Source organism: Coenobita brevimanus, chromosome 92, assembly GCF_032717465.1.
Source record: "Coenobita brevimanus isolate Jiangsu-jjx chromosome 92, ASM3271746v2, whole genome shotgun sequence".
NCBI classification, from domain to species: Eukaryota; Metazoa; Arthropoda; class Malacostraca; order Decapoda; family Coenobitidae; genus Coenobita; species Coenobita brevimanus.
This window is the reverse complement of record NC_137045.1, coordinates 37,917,541-37,927,580: the sequence shown is the minus strand read 5'-3', so window position 1 is coordinate 37,927,580 and position 10,040 is coordinate 37,917,541.

The following is a 10,040-nucleotide window of genomic DNA, read 5'->3' as shown; positions in this document are numbered from 1 at the left end:
CCCCTCGTACTAACCATACTGATTGTTATAATTACATAGAACAAATGAAATACTGTATTGGAGGCATCTGTGATGAGTGTACAACATCTGATAACCCCTTTATTCCATAGTCATCTTAATCATTGTCATCCTGATCTCATTCCCACCTCACAGTAATCTGGTGTTCCATTTTCCTCTCCTTGGCTCTTCCAAAATAATTCCTTATAATTTGCCTTGTTTATGCATTTGATTATTGTTCTATACTTAACGTCAAATATAGCACAGTACTGAAAGCTTATAGTATTGAGTAAGGGTCAGAAGAAGATAAGGTACTGTCTGTAAGGCACCGTTGACATTTTTTAGTAACTGTTTCTTCAATCTGCCATTATAATGAAGGAAAAATTAAAGAGAAAGTAAGCTATGGAAAATGTTGAGGCCAGGGAACTGGATTGAGCTGGCTGGCAGAATTCTGTCAGGGAGGAGTGTATAACTAGGGTTTGGCACCCCTGTCCTTTCCCAGCAAAATTGTAATGATCAGACTGACTCAAGGTGATAGGTGGTATGAAACACTGACAAATGGATGTTTATGCCTGTGAAGTGGAGTCAGGATTCTAGGGGTGTGAATGGTGAGTGAATGAGAGTGTGGCCTATATAATGGACAGACTTAACAAGAGCCTACATGTAGTGGTGCCAGGTACCCAGAGGGAGCCAAGCAGCTATGGTGTCCACCCAGAAGCCAGACTTTCTTATATTTCCATGCACCTCACTGTGGGAAGGACCCTGGTGAAGTGCTGTCTGCCAGAAGGACATGACAGATCCCTACATAGTGTATATAGCTGCTGTACTGTGTCTGTGGGATGGCCCTACAGAAGCAGTGGCTTACCTGTGTTTGATGGGTCTGCTCAGCCAGACAGGCCTGGGTTAAGCAGCAGCAACTACTTATGGTTAATTTCCCTTTGTCAGGTTACCAGGGCTGTGGAGTTGGTACCCAAAACACCCGACTCCAACTCCACAGGCCTGCAGGTTACTTCTTGCTCTCAGGAGCTTACCTCACCGCATCTTTAGATGGGAAGAGAGGTCTGGGTCATGATGATGATAATAATAAAGCAGATTAGAGATGTTACTCTCCAGGAGTTACTGTATGTCAGTACTGTAGCAGCACTTGATTTTTAAATGTAAGAGTTCACATGTGATAGATTTACCTGTCAGTATCATTGAGTATCATCATCGTCATCCAGATTTCTTTGACCATCCTAAGGAAGGCAGTGTTCAGAAAGCAAGGAAAGAGAAAGTGCAGGAGAGGGAGAGCAGACAACAGCATATCCAGTGAAATGGGCTTGACATTCATTCATTCACTATTATTTATATCTGCTTTTCATTTGACCAGGCAGATATAGTTAACATGTCAACTGACAAGTTAAAAGGGGTTGCCAGAGGGCATAGATTAATAAATCCTTTTTTCATCAGGGTGTACAAAGCTGCCACACACCGTGACTGCCTCCACCCCAGGCCAGGAATGGGCAGAGTACATGGAGGTGTATCAGCTCATTGAGAAAGTACATGAGCATGAGTAAGGTGGGTAGTATGGAAAGAGACTCTGCCCTTTCACCATGAAATGTCTTTTTTAAGTTGAAAACACTTGTTTATTCATAGCCAGAATAACTTTATTAAGGTGTCATCATACTGAAGAGGTTAATGAGGATGGTGCTAACCCAGTCATTGTACTGTAATGTCTCTCCTAGGCTGATGATTGTCTGGCAGTAAACAGAATCAGACACAAAAGACATTGTGGCAATGAAGGCATACTGGAAGATTGTAATCAGTGCTTTACCTTGGGACAGGATGTTCTGTTTGTCATGAACAATGACTTAACCCCTTCAGTCCAGGGACATCCTTATTATTTTGGAAGGATCTCTACTGATGAAGAGATTAATTAATTCTGAACTGGTATCTTACCCCTCCTGTTTGAACAGTTTCCTAAATTGAATAAAGTAATGTGGAAGCAGAAAAAAAAGCTTTAGATGGATGAGATTAAGCCCCTTTACACACACACACACACACACACACACAGTTTAAATTGACAGTCTTGACTGGACTGAAAGCTTATGGAATGTGGTGTTAGCTCATACACAGTTCAATTTGACAGTGAGGCTGGACCTCAGTTCATACACGAGGATAACCACTTGTTTCCCAGGACATTGTTTTTGAGTGGAGGAGGAGTATTGATATTTGACCATGGTGGAAAAGAAGGCCCGCTCTCATGAAAAATGGTTTAATGAATGCTTACTGAAGTTTTTTTTTTTCACCTTTACATTTCTGTTTGTTAATGAGAATGTCATTGGCAGCTGCCCTCATGTTTCTGTGTGAGTATCCACTGCACTGTACATTCCTCAGGCCTGGATGTTAATGACAATTTTGTATACTCAGTCCAGGTTTTCGTGTAAGACTCATGTACAGTCAGTCAGTCAGTCAGTGGGACCTCAGTCAGTCAGTGGGACACAACATGAATGGCTACTGAAAAATACCTCATGATTTTTTCCCCACATTGATAAACCTGCCTTCATTAGGATGTCATATAGTGTTTGCTTGTGGCATTTTCCAGTCAGTATTATTATCATATACATATTCCAGTGTTAATAGATTGATCTCCTTGGAACTTCTCAAGCTATGCTGATAATTTGGGATATCATTGTATCCCCCCCCCCCCAGTGTGATACTTATTTGATTGACTGCATTAGAGTAGGAGCATGTCTGAACACATATTACAGCAGCAGTGAAGGCCCAGCCCAGCTGAATAAGGCATGTAGGCCAGTCATACACAATCTGACCAAACTGTCTACCAGTTTTTAGGCACTGGTGCAGTACTCATTTCAAGGCTTCAATTGATTACAGTCTATTCCTTGAGTTTACCCCATCTTAACACATGCGCAAAGTGGTTTGAACTTGTTTCCTCAGCAAGACTGACAGTTGGAAGTATAGGTATGAGGTACCCTAGGAGGAGGGTACAGGTAGTGGGGTGTGACAATGTGTATGCCATGTATTGGTGTAGGGGTATAGTGACCCCACTGCCTAACACTTGTACAGATTTCAAGGTTTTTGTACCTCCTCTGACACAGAAGAGGTTGTACTGGGGACTTACATTCTTAAATGATTCATTGTAGATTTTTCCCACCTTGTGTAATATAAGCCATTGGGTAATGATGATGATACAGTCAGAGTAAGCCTGTGGATGCTGGGTGTTTCCATCAGATGATTAACCCCTTCAGTATAGTAACTTTTTGGTAGTTCACACAGTACTTGCCACAACTAGGTAATTTTATTCACCTTAGGAGGTCCCACTAATAGACAAGGGGTTAATTAAGGCTATATCTGACCTCTCTGATGGGGAAAGTGTGTTCGAAGCTTAATGATATTGCCTAGTGATGGCAAGAATGAATTATAAATTGCCTATGGGTGGAATGGGTTATAATGATCAGGTACAACAATAGTAGGATGAAAATCAGTACTGGTTTGTGCTGTTGTGTTCTCAGACATAAATGTGAACCATCCATCCACCCATCATCCAATCCTGTGTTGCCCCATGAGGAGGATAGGAGCCCGGGGCGAGGCAAGTTGGTCCTGACATTTAAGATGAGAGTGACCAGTCTCACTCATCCTTGAGTGGAATTACTTGAGCAGTAAACCCCAACCATCCCTTGGACACAAACCTTCACCGCCTCTATCCGATTGGAGCTCCGTAATTACCCACTAAACCACCAGGCGCCATAAGTTGGTTATATGGTTACCACCCAGCATAGTAAATGGTTTCCTGGTGTACAGGACACAATTTGGCTTGTCACTCAGTGTAGTCATCCATAGGCAGAAGGAAGAGGAAAGAGTGAATGAAAGAAAGACAGAAGAGGAAGTGTAAAGTCACCCTTACACAGGATTACACAGGAAAGCAAACAGCAACAGACCTTATGGTCCTTTCGAGGCTGCTTGTTAGAGAAAACTATGACTACAAGATCTAACTCTACATGTTGAAGGATAAGGATAGTAAAGCAAGAAGGCTCCCCCCACCACCAAACCCTCCAGGAAAAAGTGAGAAAAACCACCATGCAGCATGGAAAAACTGACATGGAAATTTTATAGGAAACACTGGAAAGGAAAAGTCACATTCTATAATACTTTATCTATAAGCTACCCGATAGAGTAATCTGAAAGAGAAAGTAAACAAATAAAATAATAGTTACGGCTTGACATTATAAACCGGTTACATTGAGTTAATGGGAAGTCTGTGGACATACCGTGGAAGCTACACACTGCACAGTGTGGATGTTTAGGGGTGGTGCAGCAGTCTTGCCTGGCGCTTTTAAGGTAGGCAGCAGTCAATCAGGCCCTAGCTCCATTTGCTCCACTGAGACAAGGAACTCTCCCATGTGGGACAAGTACACAAGTTTCATCCTGAAGCAGTGACCCCTGGTACATTAAAAAAATCCCGATGGTGGTCACTTGACTAACAGGGACCCTCAGTGATCCACAGCCCATCACAGGTCGAAAGTAAGAGTAGTGACCGTTAACTCAGGGTTATCTGTGCAGATCCTAATCTGTGCTTATATTGCTTTCTTTGCACTGGGGAGATTGAAAAGTATATAGGACGGGTGTCTTAGATAAAAGGGGACTGCACAGTGCACAGTGTGGATGTGCAATGCACAGAGTGGATGTTTAGGGGTGGTGCGGCAACCTTTCCTGGCGCTTTTTAGGTAGGCAGCAGTCAATCAGGCAATAGCTCCGTTCACTCCACTGAGACAAGGAACTCTCCCATGTGGGACAGTACACAAGTTTCATCCTGAAGCAGTGACCCCTGGTACATTAAAAAATCCCGATGGTGGTCACTTGACTAACAGGGACCCTCAGTGATCCACATCCCATCACAGGTCGAAAGTAAAAGTAGTGACCGTTAACTCAGGGTTATCTGTGCAGATCCTAATCTGTGCTTACTGTATATTACCTCATTTGCTTTGGGTAAATCGAAAAACGTATAATGACGTGACGTGACGCTATGTTAAGTTTACGGGGTGTCCTGTAGACACGAGGGAACTGCACAGTGTGGATGTTTAGGGGTGGTGCGGCAGCCTCGCCTGGCGCTTTTAAGGTAGGCAGCAGTCAATCAGGCCCTAGCTCCGTTCACTCCACTGAGACAGGGAACTCTCCCATATGGGACAAGTACACAAGTTTCATCCTGAAGCAGTGACCCCTGGTACATTAAAAAAAATCCCGATGGTGGCCACTTGACTAACATGGACCCTCAGTGATCCACAGCCCATCACAGGTCGAAAGTAAGAGTAGTGACCGTTAACTCAGGGTTATCTGTGCAGATCCTAATCTATGCTTATATTGCTTTGTTTGCACCAAATAAATTGAAAATGTATAATATCGTGACGCAACACTATGTACAGGTACATTGTTTACGGGGTGTCCTGTAGACCAAAGGGGCATGAACTTACATGTACCGTAGCTATAAAAGCAAGTTATTCGGACAGAAAAAGAGTCAGCTGAGGATTTTCATGCAAATACTTGTCTAATTTGTTTTTGAATGTCTCAATTGAGATACTGTTCACGGTATCTGAGGGTAATCTGTTCCAGATATTTACAACTCTGTTAAAGAAGAAGTATTTTGCTTCGTGGGATTGGAATCGCTTTCCCATGATTTTGCAGCCATTACTTCTGGTTTGACTCGACCGGTCTATATCAAAATATTTATTCATGTCTAAGTTGTCATATCCCTTCATGATTTTGAAAACTTCAATAAGGTCCCCTCTTAACCTGTGCTTCGTTAAGCTAAATAATTTAAGTTCTTCAAGGCGTTCCTCATATGGTTTGTTTCTAAGTCGTGGTATCATTTTTGTGATTCTTCGCTGAATTTTCTCTAATTTCTCAATGTCCTTTCTGTAGTACGGAGACCAGAATTGCACACAATACTCAAGATGGGGGCGCACTAGCGAGTTGTACAAGGCAAGTATGACTTTTTCCGATTTAAACTCGAAAGTTCTTCCAATAAAACCCACTAGCTTGTTTGCAATTTTAACCGCATCGGTACACTGCTTGCTTGGTTTTAGGTCATTTGATATTATCACACCAAGATCCTTTTCACTGTCTGTACTTGATAACTGAATATTGTTCATTTTGTAATTTGCATGGACATTGTTACTTCCAATATGAAGTACTTTACATTTTTCTGTGTTGAATTTCATTTGCCATTTTTCTGCCCAGCTTGCTAAAGTATTAAGGTCATTTTGTAACTGCTGCCACTGTAATTTTGAAGTGACTTTACTGGTTATTTTAGTATCATCTGCAAATTTGGATACTTTACAATTTAGACCCTCATCAATGTCATTTATATAGATAATAAAAAGTATCGGTCCAAGTACTGAGCCTTGGGGAACGCCGCTGATCACATTACGCCATTTGGATTCCTTTCCGTTTATCACAACTCGCTGTTTTCGGTCTGACAGCCAGTCTTGTAACCATTTTTGCGTCTTTCCTTTTATTCCATGTGCTTCTATTTTTCTCATGAGACGCTTGTGAGGGACAGTGTCAAATGCTTTCTGAAAGTCGAGGTAAATTATATCTACTGCTCTTGAGTCATCGTATGATTTGTAAACATCATGGAAGAAGTCCAGTAAGTTAGTTAAGCATGAACGACGATGTCTGAATCCATGTTGCGAGTCTTTAATTATATTATTTTCTTCTAGATAATTAACTATTTTATCTCTTATGATTTTTTCCATTAACTTGCACACTACTGATGTTAAGCTGATTGGTCTGTAATTTCCTGGGTGCGACTCATTTCCTTTTTTGAAAATTGGTGTTACATTTGCTAGTTTCCATTCGCATGGAACTTTCCCAGTACTTAATGATTTATTGAATAAGACAGAGAGTGGCAGCAGTAACTCATGTTTTGCTTCTTTTAGAATTCTCGGTGATATTTTATCGGGGCCAGGGGTTTTGTTTATGTCCGTACTATTTATGGCTGAAAGGATATCATTATTATGGATAGCATAGTTACTAAGGACTGTGCTATTTGCTTGGTTTGTGGGTAACAGTGGGTTTCTGGTGGTGTTTTCTACTGTAAAAACAGACGCAAAGTAATCGTTAAGAATGTTTGCCATTTCAACCTCGTTTTCAGTGTGTTTGCCATTGTTTGTTTCTAGAGGACCTATTGATGTAGTCATAACCTTTTTCTTTCTAATGTAACTGTAAAATTCTTTAGGATTTGATTTGCACGTATTAGCAATGTGGATCTCCAGTGCTCTTTTGCTTTGTTTAATAAGCCTTTTCGATATGCGGCATAGATTATGATACTGTAATTTATCATCATTATTTTGTGTAGCTTTATATTTATGGTATGCCTGTTTTTTGGCTATTAAGTTACTTTTTATTTCACTGGACCACCACTTTGGTTTACTATTTCCAGCTGGACGTCGGTTACGTAGTGGCACACATGACTTTACCACTTCATTAAATTTTTCGGTGAATATTTCCCATGCTTGGTTTATGTCATCGGTTTCAGACATTTGATTCCAATCTGCAGTTGCAAGTAGCGCTCTGAGCCTGCTGAAATTAGCTCTACGATAATCTGGGACCTTTTCTTTGCTCTCCGTTTCTTTTACTTTTTCAGTAGTAATATTAAACTGTATAGTTCGATGATCACTGGAACTAAACTCAGGTCCTATTTCAACGTTGTTGACTAGGTTATCATTTGTAGTCAAGATGATGTCTAGGATATTGTTTCCTCTCGTTGGGTATTCTACGTGTTGGGAAAGGGCGCTTTCCTGAAGATTCGTATAAAGCTCTTGTCCTGAGTGTGCCGTCAGTGGTTCACCCCACTTTGTTACCGGTAGATTAAAGTCTCCAAAAATTACGCTATCCTCTTGACAACAAATTTCCGCAATTTGATCATAAAGTTTTTCATCTGTCTCAGTTGACTGTGCTGGAGGACGATAGATGAGACATATACAGTATTTATTTTGTGTGAATTAATACTTAGCTGAACATAACTGGCGTCTATGTTGGTAATACTGGATTTGGATAGCACAAGGGGATGGAGACTAGTTTTCACATATAGTAAAACACCGCCACCAGCTTGATGTGGTCGCTCACAGCTGAAAATATTGTACCCTGTTAGTGAGTATTCTGCTAGAAAGTCACTGTCAGATGTGTTAATCCAGGACTCTGTGATGCCAATGATGTCATAATTTTCTAGGCAAATTAGAGATTCTAAATGAGGATGAGGAAAGAATGAAGTAAAGAAAGACAGAAGAGGATGGAAGGAAAGAAGGAAGGAGGAGAGGAAAGAGCAGACACCTGAGAGCAGCACTACATGGAGTGAGTGGATGGTGAGTGTCCCCACCTGCCACAAACATCTTTTTTTTTTTTTTTCCCAGCACAGTAGTATATGGTGTGAGTACTGTATCAGAAAAGTTAGAAGTGACAGCAGTGGTTGTGAGATGACTCATGAAGATTGTGGCTTGCTTAGATTGGATCGCCATATCGTTTGTAAAAGCTCCAACTTGCTTGCATGTGTTGGCCTTGATTACCTAATAGCAGCTTTCCACACTGCACAGTTTCTGGGAGCCTCGCTGTTCAGTCTCTTATCCCTGATGTTGCATTGTGACTTCATCCAAGGTTTTCTTTTGGTCTTTCTCATAGCCCCACTCCTGACATTCACACTTTTCACCTTCCTCATCCAGTTGTCATCTTCCGTCCTCTCAACCTGCCCAAACCATCTCAGTCTACCCCTCTTCATTAAAGCACCAATACATTCAAGTCCCAACCTTCCTTTCAACTATTCAGTCATAATCCTAGCCTTCCACCCCCCAAGGCCTTGCATTCAAGAACACACTGCATGTCTAATCATTGTCATCTCCTTACGGTTGAAATGAGTATCCTCTTCCTTTACTGCCCAGGTCTCACTACCATACAACATACACTCCTGACACATGCTGCTTACAAAAATCCCTTTGAAGTGGATAAAAAATATGGACAGCCTTATAAATGAAATGAAATAAAACTTCTAAAAAGATGAGGAGTAAGTAAATGTTCAGGTAAATGGGTTGAAGAGTTTTATATTGTACTGTATGGATCTATCAAGATAATAAATAGGATGTGGGTGATGAAAAGTGTAGATGGAATGTGAGGGTGGAAGGCAAAGGAAATAGCTTAATATTTTAAAGAAATTTGTGAAAAAAACAAATGTGAATATTTATGAGGCAAAAGGATTGAAGAATAGAAATGAATTGGAAGAAAGTGTGTATATATTGAGGTTCATAGGACAAGACTTGCATGCTTAAAAGAAACTTGACAGTGGAAGGGTTCTGCCTCACAGTTGTTGTGACACCAATGTAAGAATGTAAAGTATATCGCCTGTCACTGTTTTCAGTAGGATGAAGCCAAGAATTTAGAAGGCTTGAATGATAAATGAATGAATGTATGGGCCTGTTCATTGAGCTTTGGGTGTATAGTTCCTCTCACTTTTGTGTTTTCCTTTGCTTGTCACTGGATCCAGTCCACATCATTTGTAATTGTGGAAAATTGGATGGGGATAATGAGGTGTTCATGCTTGCGAAAAGTACAGTACTTTGTAATAACTCTGGTTTCCTTTGCATACTACATTTTTCCTAACTATATTCACTTGTGTCAGTGTAGGATTCATGTTATCAGTGATTTAATTATAGTAGTTAGAAGTTGGAAGTTAAAAGATGGAAGTTTGGAGGGTGAAGTGCTTGAAAGGGTACAACAGAGAAGAAAGGTTGCTGGTTCCTTGAGAGCAGTGATAGGAAACATGGAAGTGAACATGGAAATGAAAGAGTTACTACATGACAGTATTGTGATACCAACTCTAACGTATGGAAGTGAAGCTTGGACCTTGTTGGAGGGACACAGGTCAAGAGTAAGAGCAGTGGAAATCAGTTCTTTGAGAGGAGCATGTGGAGTCACATGGAAAGACAGACTGACAAATGAGGATGTGAAGGAGCATTGTGGTTTGGATGTGGATGTGATAGGAAGTGTTAGGAGGAACA